The sequence below is a fragment of the Coregonus clupeaformis genome, unplaced genomic scaffold, assembly GCF_020615455.1.
Source record: "Coregonus clupeaformis isolate EN_2021a unplaced genomic scaffold, ASM2061545v1 scaf0202, whole genome shotgun sequence".
Taxonomy (NCBI): Eukaryota; Metazoa; Chordata; class Actinopteri; order Salmoniformes; family Salmonidae; genus Coregonus; species Coregonus clupeaformis.
The window spans coordinates 273,553-286,285 of record NW_025533657.1 but is presented as its reverse complement, the minus strand read 5'-3'; positions in this window follow the sequence as shown (position 1 = coordinate 286,285).

Below are 12,733 nucleotides of genomic sequence, written 5' to 3'. Positions count from 1 at the left end.
GTTTTAATCCATCACATACAACATAGCTGGAGCCTGAGGACAGTGTGTCCAAAAATATACACACAACATCACTATTAATCATAAAAACACGTCAAGTTTATTTGAAAATTCTAAAAAAAAAAACACACAAACACACTGCCTCAGTATTAACAGAACTGTTTCACGATCACAAACTATATCAGATGTCATTTTCTCAGGCAGAAATGTAATAAAAATTAATGAAATCCTGTTCCCCAAACAAGTGCAAAACCACAGAGTCAATAATGGGTTAAATATACAATAAAATAAAATCAATTAAAAACAATAGCACATCAACATAAAAACTTATAAACATAAAGCTGGAGCCTGAGGACAGTGTCCAAAAACACAACATCACTATTAATCATAAAACACCTCAAGTTATTTGAAAGTTCTGAGGACAAAAACACACAACACACAATGCCTCAGTGATTCCAGAAGTTTCACATCACAGACTATATCAGGGTGTCATTTCTCAGGCAGAAATGTAATAAAAATAATGAAATCCTGTTCCCCAAACAAGTGCAAAACCACAGAAGTCAAGAATAGGTTAAATATACAAATAAAAACAATTAAAAACAATAGCACATCAACATAAAAACATCAACATAAATCTGAAAGCGTTGCTCAACTCCCGTACAGTCCTTTTTTTATCTTTGCTTCATTCTCCACATGTTGAGTCGCACACATTTTCACGAAGTGGCTGCATCACCACCCAATTCTCTCCCACAATGACAGCTTCAACTTGAAAAGCGTATGCTGTCATAATACTGCGTACAACTTTGTTGCGCCCTTGCAGCTGTTTGTTCAAGGTTATTCAGGTGCTCTGTAACATCCACCATAAATGCAAGGTCCTGCATCCATTCTGCGGAATAAATTCTCTGTTCCCTTTTCTTCCATTGTTCAATTTCTTCTTATCAAAACCCTCGCACAGCACCTCGCTTAACCATCTTACCTCAGTGTGGTATGGCAGGCCATAGATGTGGTCTTTCTCTCTGAGAAGGCTGTCAAGTGCGGTGATTCAGGCTTCTGGATCGGATGAAAGTTAACAGTTTGGATACACCTTCATGTTATCCATCTTTTGACTTGCAACACCAAGCCTCCTGGTGCAAAATACAGTGAAAAGTCAAAAAATCACTTCCCTCCATTTGCAGATTTCACTTTCTCTCTGAACTTTGTCCCAACCCTGTTTTTTCCCATCATTGAGTCGCACCATCTGTAGCCAGGCTGACAGCGTGGACCAGTCCACTCCACCCTGTCCCCGTTAAAAATTCCTGCTGTCGTTGTATCTGTCATCGCACCAACTCCCTCCTCGGTATCTTCATCTCATAAATGGCCGGTTGTGCATCATCTCTAATTCCTGCTTTCTCATTCGCAATAAATACTTTACTTTTTGCTTCAATGCTTCCAAATCCACTGAAAATCGAAATCCTGTCTGCAACTGTGTTTCTTGTCAGGCTGATATTTGCAAAACCTGCCGCTTTTCAGGGCACACAATCCTCCGCTGCCTTCATCATGCATGTTTTTACAAATTCACCCTCACTAAATGGTTTTGAAGCCACTCGCGATTTCATTAGCAATGAGGTACTACTTTCACTGCAGCGTCACTGATGTCTACGGCTGTGAGTAAACACGGACTGCTGTTTCTTCAGACCCGCTCCAACAGTTCATTCACCTTCTCTTATCTCCGCTGTCCTTGAAAGTTGTCATATTTGTCGGCATAAACTCACATAGTGGCGGCCGAAGGTTATATTCTTTTAGCACTGCAACATGCTCTAACACACCAAACATACAGATTTCCCATTCTTCCGTGAATAAATGGGATACCATTTTTCTTGGAACACTCTGCACTCTCGTCCACTTTTCTCTTTTTTGACAGCATATTGGGGCAATGAGGTGCCAAACACATAATGTTAAAAGTAGAAGCCATAATAAATATCGCGGGCAAAACAATAGCTCATTCTCTGCTTACCTACTTTCTCCCGGTATAAACAGTTTGCTTGCTTAACACAATTGCTATTGCGCCATCCAGTGACGCAATTGAACAGCAGTTTATTTTATAGAAAAATTTGCAGCGCATTATTATACTTTACAAAAAAAATTTTTTTTTTTTTTTTTTTAAATCATCTCGCGGGCGGATTAACCCGTTTCCGCCTATCCCCTCGTCTTCCTGCTTTAGTCCTTGTTACAAACAGAATCATATTTTTGAATATTTATTATGTACGGTTTCCTTCTTTTCCTCTGTCAATTAGGTTAGTTTTTAAATCAATCCATGATTGTGCACCCCAATACATGTCAACATGCTTTTAAGTTTGTACCCAGTAGGTCCCCTCATCCTATGCACTGCCTTTTAACTATCCCAAAACCTAAAGGGCATGAGATGCAGTCTTTAGTTTTATCCCCCAATAGCCTGCAGAGACCTGGGAAGTTTCTATTTAAGAGATCTTAAAAATATTTTTTAGCTTTTCTTTTCCTTAGGGTGCTTTTTAGTTGTTCATATGTGTCATTCTTTTGTTTTTTATCTTATGTTTTTTGTATAAATATTTCAGCTTTAATTTTCATTGTTTTTTATTGTTTTTCCTGTATAGCACATTCCTCTGCATTCCATGTCTGAAATGTCTTATAAATAAAGGTTGATTTGATTTGATTTGATTTAGTATTGTGGAGTTACAATGTTGATGATTCATCCTCTTTTCTCCTATCAAAGCCATTAAACTTTCTAACTGTTTTAAAGTCACCATTGGCCTCGTGGTGAAATCCTGACGTTTCCTTCCTCTCAGACAACTGAGTCAGAAGGATGCCTGTATCTTTGTAGTGACTGAGTGTATTATACACCATCCAAAGATATTAATAACTTCACCATGCTCAAAAGGATATTCAATTCTTTTAAATTTTTCCCATCTACCAATGGTGCCCTTTCCGAGGCATTGGAAACACTCCATGGTCTTTGTGGTTGAATCTGGTTTAAATTCCTGCTTACTGAGGAACTTACATAATTATGTATTGGGTACGATGAGGGTATCATTCAAAAATCATGTTAAAACACTATTATTGCACACAGGTGAGTCCATGCAACTTATTATGTACTTGTTAAGCACATTTCTACTCCTGAACTTATTTAGGCTTGCCATAACAAAGGGGTTGAATACTTATTACTCAAGACATTTCACTTTTCATTTATAATTATTTTAAACATTTCTAAAAACATCATTCCCTTTACTTTGGTTTGTGTGTAGCCATACATCTCAATTCAATCCTTTTAAATTCAGGCTGTACACAACAAATGTGGAAAAGGTCAAGGGGTGTGAATACTTTCTGGGCACTGTATGTCCCTCTCTCAAAGGGCTCTCCAGGAGTAGTGCGTAGCATGTTGCTATATTTGGAGTCCCTTGAGGAATAGGATTTGTGAAATAACCCATATTCCCTCCAGGTTGCTCAACTTCAAACTGTACATTAGCTTCCTAACCTCACGTGGGTATACTTTACTTCTTCAACCTTTTTCAGGGGTATACAATGATTTACACTATGCTCCCATCGCCTTACGTTTCCTGTTTCGAGATATGCATGCCTACAATTGGCTTTTGTATCGGTTAGCATTTTTCCATCCCTCAACAACTATTTGCTGTGCTGTAGTGTTCTGTAAGCTTGTGTTCTGTAATAAGTTCAGTACTTCCAAGAATGACCTTTGAGTTCAGGTTCAGGTACAGTACATAGTGTCTGTCTATACTGGTCTTGTTGTCAATTTATGTTTTGTTGTATTGTTTTTACTACAGAGTAAACTGCCATACCAACCAGTCAATCTTTCATTTACAACCCCAATCATTGTTAACACATTATCTCTAACGTCTTTTTCTAGTGAAGTGACCTCCAACACTCTTCGTCCCGTAATTCCACCAGTAAAACATAAACGGTCAGAGCTTATCCCCATCCATCATTCACAATCCACCCAGTCAACTCACCTCGTCCTTGTTCTCCTTGAAGGACCTGGACCGGGTGATGCGGGCTGAGAGGATCCGCGGTCTCGGCACCTCCTGTCCCTGCACTTCCTCCTGCTGCCAACGCTCCTCCCACGGCGCCGTCGATCTGGTACTGCTGCTGGCAGCCACCCCACTGGTCCAGATGTTGGGCTGGCCCCGCACCTTCTCCTCCGGGATGGGCTTCCAGAAAAAGCTCCGCACCCGCCCTTCTTCCGCACCCGTGGCTGAGAGGGGTTGGTGGTGGGGGAGGAGGGAGGCGTTTGGGGGGGCAGGGGTGGTGGTGTCGGTGGGGCGTAGTGGTGGGGGGGTAGTGTGTGGGTGCAGGGGGGTTCATTGGGGGAGGGGGGGGGGAGGTGGAAGGGGAGGGGTGTGGCCCGACATTGGGGAGAGGTCGGGTGTGCTGGCGGTGGTGGCAGCGCTGCTGCACTCTCTGTCTCATTGTCGGCCGCGGGCTGCTCATAACACGCATCACACTACCCACTGGGTGGGGCCTATTCCTGAGAGGGCCAGTGCTCAGTTTGAAGTAGCCCAATCAACTAACACCTTTCACGCAACTTAAACTGAAGTTATTCAGTATGTCGAAAAATTATAAACTGTCTGTGGTTTTAAAACAAATAAAATCACTCAGGGTTAAATGCCAAAATACTACACAACAGCCTTTCCCTGAGGCAAATGAGATGAAGTGTTGCTGTCCTATGTCCATCACGGCTTTCTCCCTCTGATTCCTCTGTCTCCATCTTGCATCCGTATACCATCACTCCAAACTGGGCCTTGGTAGGGGTTCTGGACGTTCTGTGGAGGTCGTCGTTGGGGAACCCATGGGGGGTACAAAAACACACAAGACAGGATTTTGGGGGGCAGTCACCGTGTCGTCCCCAGGACAATCTAAATTGGGAAATTTAGGGTCCGACACATCAAAGAGAGAAGGGGAACCCCCAGTTAGAAACCACAACAGGGATATGAAGACTCCATTGTTCTTTTTGAAGTCATTGAAGTCAACCTGTTGGGTGTAAAATGTCCGGTGACACTATCTACACATTTCGTCCGTGGTTACTGATGTTTTCCAAAGCACAGAGTGCAGACTAACATGGATTTGCCAACCTATTTCGTTTTCCTGGTTACGAACATCCATTTCTTTACCTTATGTTTTGGAGTATAACCTTTTATTCTTTTTTTTACTAAAGTTTCCAGTGGAAGTTTTTCTCATGTAGGAATTAAATATCATAGATTGGATGATGGTTGTTCTACTACCTACATTTATCACTGGTACAATCTACTGCATATACATCATCTTCACCTTTGCATGATAGTAATACTCCATCGTTACCATAATAACCCACATTTCAACATGCAAAGCACCTGATATCTCAAAACCTGTTGCCAGGGAGCAGCACAAAACATAAAGGAGCAAATTTGAGAGAAATAGCTCAAACCAAAACAACCACTTAAACTTTTTCTACCAAACCTGAATATATAATTATTCCTCAACTGAACCAGTCCTGCACCATATCATATTTCATCAATCCTGATTCTTAAATGTTGTTTTGTGGTTCATCCTAAATCATCTTAAAGTTACTTTATTGAGCTACTCAGTCAATTTCAATTCAGGATGATTTGTACATTAAATGCAAAGCATGTTAATATCGGGGATATTACTTGCACTGTCTTTGAAAAAATGCTAAATAGTTTGGAGAAATGGCAAGTAAACTAAACCAAGCATGGATTGCTGTGTTTTCTGCTTACAGGGTAAGGAAACCAATATATCATTTTTAATTTGGGTGAGCCACCTCTTTAAGGTCCACTTTAACAATACCTTCTGTTGTACAGTACTTTCCAGGTATTGTCTGATAATTATATGGAGTAGCCTCCAGGAATGCGATAGCGACAGAAACTCAATCACATTTCTCTCATCCTAATCCCTTTGTCTGTTTATAAAACCACCCATAAGAAGGCAGTATCATCCTTCCTTTTCAAATCAATGCCCATAGTTCTGTACTAACTCTCTTTCAAACAACCATCACTTACAACCTAAGCTACATGGCCTTGGTCATGTGATACCACTCATGTCCAAACAAGGAAATGGATAGCTACCTGATAAAACAAGGGAACTGGATATGAGGCATAGTAATGGTACAGTGGAAACATCAGTAAAAGGAAAGGGGTGCTCCAGTCTGCCCCCTAAGCTCTACTTAAATCAGCTTTTCCTACTCCAACCCTACATTACCCATTTAGCCAAAACAAACTCAAACTGACCCTGGGTCAGGGATTTAAAGCGTTTATGCTAACCTTTAGTCTATTTTAACCAAAGGCATGCTGTTTCCTGGATCTTGCTGTGTCATGGCAGCGGCGCTGCATCCGTTAGCGCCCTGTCCTCGATCCCAGGGGTCCTTTACTAATTCATATGCTGGCGTCACGCCGGCCTCGTGTTGCCTCTCCAGTCACTCAGCTATCCTGTCCTCGTCCCTGACCGCCCCTCCTCATGTCTTATTCATGGGCCTGAGGAGCACTTGTCCCCATGGTAGTCATCTTCTAAAAGGATGCTGCTATATGTGTATTAGGTTGGCTAGGCTGAGGCTATGCTATGCTAGGAGATGCTATTGGGAAAAAGGCAGTGGGAGGGAGGTGGTTAAAGCTGCTACAGCCGCCTTCTCTGGCTCACTGGCCTATCTGGTTGTTGTCATACTGTATTTGTTGCGACGTCAGCTGCTCCGAGTCGCATCGTGTACACACACACACACCCTGGAGAATGCGCTAGAGGAATGCGCCGTTTCACGGGTTCCTGACCAATTGTGCTATTTTGTGTATTTTTTTGTGCGTATCTTTTTTTGTACATAATGTTTCCCCCATTGTTTCCTACTTGGCATAAACCTCACCTAAAAGGTATCGTATGTCCCTGCCATCCAGGCTCTATCCAGGTGGTGTCAGAGGAAGGCCCACGCGCTCTGCCAGGCCGTCAAGTTATTCCACACCCGATCTTCTGACATCGAACGCTATCACTAACCTCATTTGGACAGGAAGAAAATATATATTGATTTGTCAACCGGCCCAAATCTCCAACACTCAAGAAGGAGGGGATGGCGCTGTAGGATACCCGACAACTACAGGAGATTAATATCGCCTCAGCCCTCCGTTCTATTCAACATGCAATCACTGGAGAATGCGGATGAGCTCTAGGTTTTGGTCCACTGTGTGATCACGTCTCCTCATGTTTAAACCTTTAAGCAGTTAACTTCACAAACAGGGGCCGGGCGATTGCCAGCGCATACTCAAGCAAGCGCTGACCAGCTGGCAGTGTCTTCAATTACATTTTCAACTTCTCCCTGACCCAACTGTTACATAATGTTTCAAGCAACCACCATGTCCCTGTAAGACATTCTATACTATTCCCGTAGCACTCACATCTGTGCCATGAATGCTTTGAACGGCTGGTCATGGCTCACATCAACACCATCATCCCAGACACCCTGACCCACTCCAATTCACATACTGCCCCCAACAGATCCCGATCACAATCCCTATTGTACTCCTCCCTTTCCCACCTGAACAAAAGGAACATCTTCTTGAGAATGCTTTCATTACTACAGCTCAGCGTTCAAAGTCTAGTGCCCTCCAAGCTCATCACTAAATTAAGACCCTATAAACACCTCCTCTGCAACTGGATCCTGACTTCCTGACAGGCCACTTGTGGTTACGGTAGGCAACTACACATCCGTCACACTACCCTCACCCCCTCGGGATCGTGCATTGCCCCCTTCTGCGCGATCCAACACCATCATTAATTTTGCATATCATTAATTTTGCCTATACACGGCGGTGTAGGCCTGATCACCGGGGTGGCGATGAGACAGCCTACAGGGGAAGAGGTCAGAGATCTGGCAGGGTCTGTACCAGGACAACAACCTCTTTTCGCAAACAAATATCTTACTACTTGAAACGAGGACCGATCGCCCCCAATCCACATCGCGGGCTGTAGTGGAGCAGTTCGGCTTCAATTCCTCGTGTCCACATCACCAAAATTATCATGTCCACACACACCAACACAGTCATGAAGAGGGCATACAATGCCTCTTCCCCCCATGGGCCCTTAGATCCTCAAAAAATTATACAGCCTGCACCATTGAGAGCATCTTGACTGCTGCATCACCTTATATGCACTACTTGCATCCACCGCAAGGCGCTAAAGAGGGTAGTGCGTATGGCCCATACATCACTGGGGCCGAGCTCCCTGCCATCCAACCTCTATCCGGCGTGTCAAAGGAAGGCCACCTCTCGCACCAGTCAAGTTCTTCCACACCGATCTTGACAAACCATTTTTTTATGGGGGCATTGTCATGCTGAAACAAAAAAAAAGGGCCTTCCCCAAACTGTTGCCACAAAATTGGAAGCAGAGAATAATCTACAATGTCATTGAATGCTGCTACGTTAATTTCCCTTCACTGGAACTGAGGGCCCTAGCCAAACCATAAAAACAGCCCCAGGTCATTATTCCTCCTCCACCAAACTTTACAGTTGGCACTATGCATTCAGGCAGGTAGTGTTCTCCTGGCATCCACCAAACCCAATTTGTCCGTCGGACTGCAAGATGGTGAAGCGTGATTCCACTCAATTTTCCCTGCTCCAGAGTCCAATGGCGGCGGTTTTACACCCCTCCAGCCAAGCCTGTTCGCAGTGGTGATATTAGGCTTGTGATGCGGCTGCTCGGCCATGAAACCCATTTCATGAACTCCCGACAAACAGTTATTGTACTGATGTTGCATCCAGAGGCATTTAGAACTTCTAGTGAGTGTTGCAACCGAGACATATTTCCCTCTCTTCCGCACTCGGTCCCGTTCTGTGAGCTTGTATGGCCTACCACTTCACGGCTGGGCCGTTTTCTCTCCCTAGACAGTTCCACTTCACAATAACAGCACTTACAGTTGACCGGGGCAATTCTAGCGGGCAGAAATTTTATGAACTGACTTGTTGGAAAGGTGGTATCCTATGGTGAATCACTGAGCTCTTCAGTAAGGCCATTCTACTGCCAATGTTTGTCTATGGAGATGGCTGTGTGCTCATTTTATACACCTGTCAGCAGGGTGTGGCTGAAATAGCCAATCCACTAATTTGAAGAGGGTGTCCACATACTTTTGTATGTATAGTGTATCTACCTCAATTACCTCACTGGTACCCCGTGTCTATATCCAAGTTAGCGTTACTCATTGTTATTTATTCCTCTTGTTATTATGTTTCTATTTTTCTATTATTTCTATTTTTTTCCCTCTGCATTGTTGGAGGGTCCGTAAGTAACATTTCCTGCTAGTATACACCTGTTGTTTACACATATACAAAATATAATGTGATTTATTTAAACCCACACACAAACCCCCACTGCAGGTTCTGTGCTCGATGGAGATACATGCTACTACTTTAATAACACACATCTGAATGTGCTGCATATTCATACAGTGCATTGAATATTCAGACCCTTACTTTTTCCACATTTTGTTACGTTACAGCCTTATTCTAAATTTGATTAATTGTTTTTTCCCCTCATCAATCTACACACCGTATATTGATAAAGCCAAAACAGGTTGTTAGATTTCTTTGTACATTTACTTTCCCAGTCAAAAGTTTGACACACCTGCTCATTCAAGTGTTTTTCTTTATTTTTTTCACTATTTTTATAACCACTTTAAACAAGTTAAAATATATTTTAATATAGTTAATTTTGTTCCTTCTTAATGCGTTTGAGCCAATCGTTGTGTTGTGACAGTTGGGTTATACAAATCCTATTTTAAAGACCAAGTCCATATTATGGCAAAACAGCTCAAATACCAGAAAGCGACAGTCCATCATTACTTTAAGACATGAAGGTCATCAATCCAATTTTAAAGTTTCTTCAAGGGCAGTTCAAAAACCATCACCTATGATGAAACTGCTCTCCTCACACACCCCACAAGAAACCCAGAGTTACCTCTGCTGCAGAGGATAAGTTCATTAGAGTTACCAGCCTCAGAATTGCAGCCCAAATAAATGTTACGAGTTCAAGTAACAGACACATCTCAACATCACTGTTCAGAGGAGACTGCGTGAATCAGGCCTTCATGTTCGAACTATCATTTATTTTTCAACAGGAAAATGACCCAACACCCCTCCAGGCTGTGTAAGGGCTATTTGACCAAAAAGGAGAGTGATGAGTGCTGCATAGATACTGCCTGAACTCAAATATCACATTTACACAAGTATTCAACCCTTTACTCAGTACTTTGTTGAAGCAAGTTTGTGCAGCGATTACAGCCTCAAGTCTTTTTGGGTATGACGCCTACAACATTTACATTTTAGTCATTTGCAGACGCTCTTATCGAAGCACTTACAGTTAGTAATATTTTTTATTTTTTATCCCCGTGGAATCGAACCCTCCCCTGGCGTTTCAACGCGCCATGCTCTATCAACTACTACATCCCTGCCGCCTTCCCTCCCCTACCCTGGAGTTGTGCGCCACCATGAGTCTCTCGCGGCCGGCTGCCAAGCCTGATTCGCCGATCTCTTGCCTTACCTCATGCGTCTTAGACCACTACGCCACTCAGGAGGTTAAGCTTGGCAACACCTGCATTTGGGAGTTTCTCCCATTCTTCTCTGCAGATCCTCTCCAACTCTGTCAGGTCGGATGGGGAGCTCGCTGCACACTATTTCAAATCAAATCAATCAAAATCAAACACATATTATTTTTCACATCCCAATACAACAGCTGTAAACCTTACCATGAAATCTTACTTACAACCCTTAACCAACAATGCAGTTCAATAAATAGAGTTAAAAAATATTTACTAAATAAAATACAGTAAAAATAATAATAAAAACAAACACAATAAAATAACAATAACAGCTATTACAGGAGTACCATACCGTCATGTGCGGGAGGGAACAGGTTAGTCAAGGTCATTTGTACCGTAGGAGTGTAAAAACAAAGGGGGTTCAATGTAAATAGTCCGGGTGGCCATTTTATTATTGTTCAGCAGTCTTATGGCTTGGGGTAAAATGTTAAGAGCCTTTTGGACCTAACTTGGCACTCTGGCGTGCGGTAGCAGAGACACCTTTTCAGGTCTCTGCAGAGATGTCCAGGCTCTGGCTGGGCCACTCAAGACATTCAGAGACTTTGTCCCAACACTCCTGCTTTGTCTTGGCTGTGTGCTTAGGTTGTTGTCCTTTTGAAGGTAACCTTCGCCCCCAGTCTGAGGTCCTGGCGCTCTGGAGCAGGATCTTCTATACTTTGCTCTGTTCATCGTTCCTCATCCTACTTGGCTTTCAGGCCAAAGAGTTCAATCTTGGTTTCATCAACCAAAAATCTTGTTTCTCATGGTCTTCTTCCTTACACTCCGCGGGCTGTCATGTGCCTTTTACTATGGTTTTCCTCTGCACTCTCGTAAAGGCCTGATTGGTGGGGGTGCTGCGGAGATGGTTGTCCTTCTGGAATGTTTTTCCATCTCCACAGAGGACTCTGGAGCTCTGTCAAGTACCTGTTTTCAGTCACCTCCCTGACCAAGACTTCTCCCATTGCTCAGTTTGGCTGGGAGGCCAGCTCTAGGGAGTCTTGGTGGTTCCAAACTTCTTCCATTTAAGAATGATGGGGGAGCCACTGTGTTCTTAGGGACCTTCAGTGTTGCAACATTTTTTGTTACCCTTCCCCAGATCTGTGCCTCGACAGGTTCACCTTCCAACAGGACATGCACTGTATATTATAAGCCCATTGATAAAACCAAACCATACATGTCAATGCATAACTCTAAGCATCAAGCTAAGGACAGAAATTCCAAAATATTTCACATTCAGTCACAATCCTTGATACCAATAATTTATATTAAGGATATAATACTAGGGTATACTGCTAGTTTGGGGCATCTTGAGACAAAAGAAAGACAGACCCCAAAAGACAACAACAGGTTCTCTCACTTCTAAAAACATTAAACATTGTAACTCTGTAATGCCTCGAGGCACTGTCACAGTTAATGTTCTACTACATACATCCCCTGCTTACTAGGTAGTGACCCAACGACTGTTTGTGTCTCATTGTGATAGTCCACCTGTTGTCAGCCCTGCAGCGTTCCCACTCCTATCAGTCTTTATCAGCTGACAGGGCTGCCCCACCCAGCCTCATTAACCACTGGGGACGATGTGCCCCGGCCACAGGAGAAAGGGTTAAGATGGACCACAAAGGCTCGCTAGTTTATCTTTAAAGGAGGTAGTGTGATTTTGAGTGGCTTTTTAGCCCTGAGGATACTGTGACCAGATTCTACACATAGGATGGTGGCAAGACATGATTTGATTGTGTGTGTGTGTGGTTCCCCCAACTCTAGTGACATTCTTTACCTAGACCATGTGGCATATTACTTTCCCCCTAGCCCACCACCATCTTGTCCTTCCTACTCCAATATTGGGGGCCCTCAGGACAAATCCTCCTCCGGTCAGAGGGCAAGTTGTAATCTCCCCGGGAGGTTCTTCTGTGGCTGTTTGAGTGCTTTAGCTCCAGCACAGACCCGCAGTCACACACCCACACACAGACACACACACAATCTGAGTGCTTTAACCCCCGCAGCACCAGGGCTTTTCACTTTCGCACAGTCGGGGCGGGAGAGGGTCCATCTCTGATTAACCAATCCTGCATCTGCCATCATCGCCACTTATTAAAGCGCTTTGCGGAGAGCTCCAGTGGGGGAATGCTCCCTTTTTTACTTCTATGTTTTAATCCCTCAAGGGTCTCG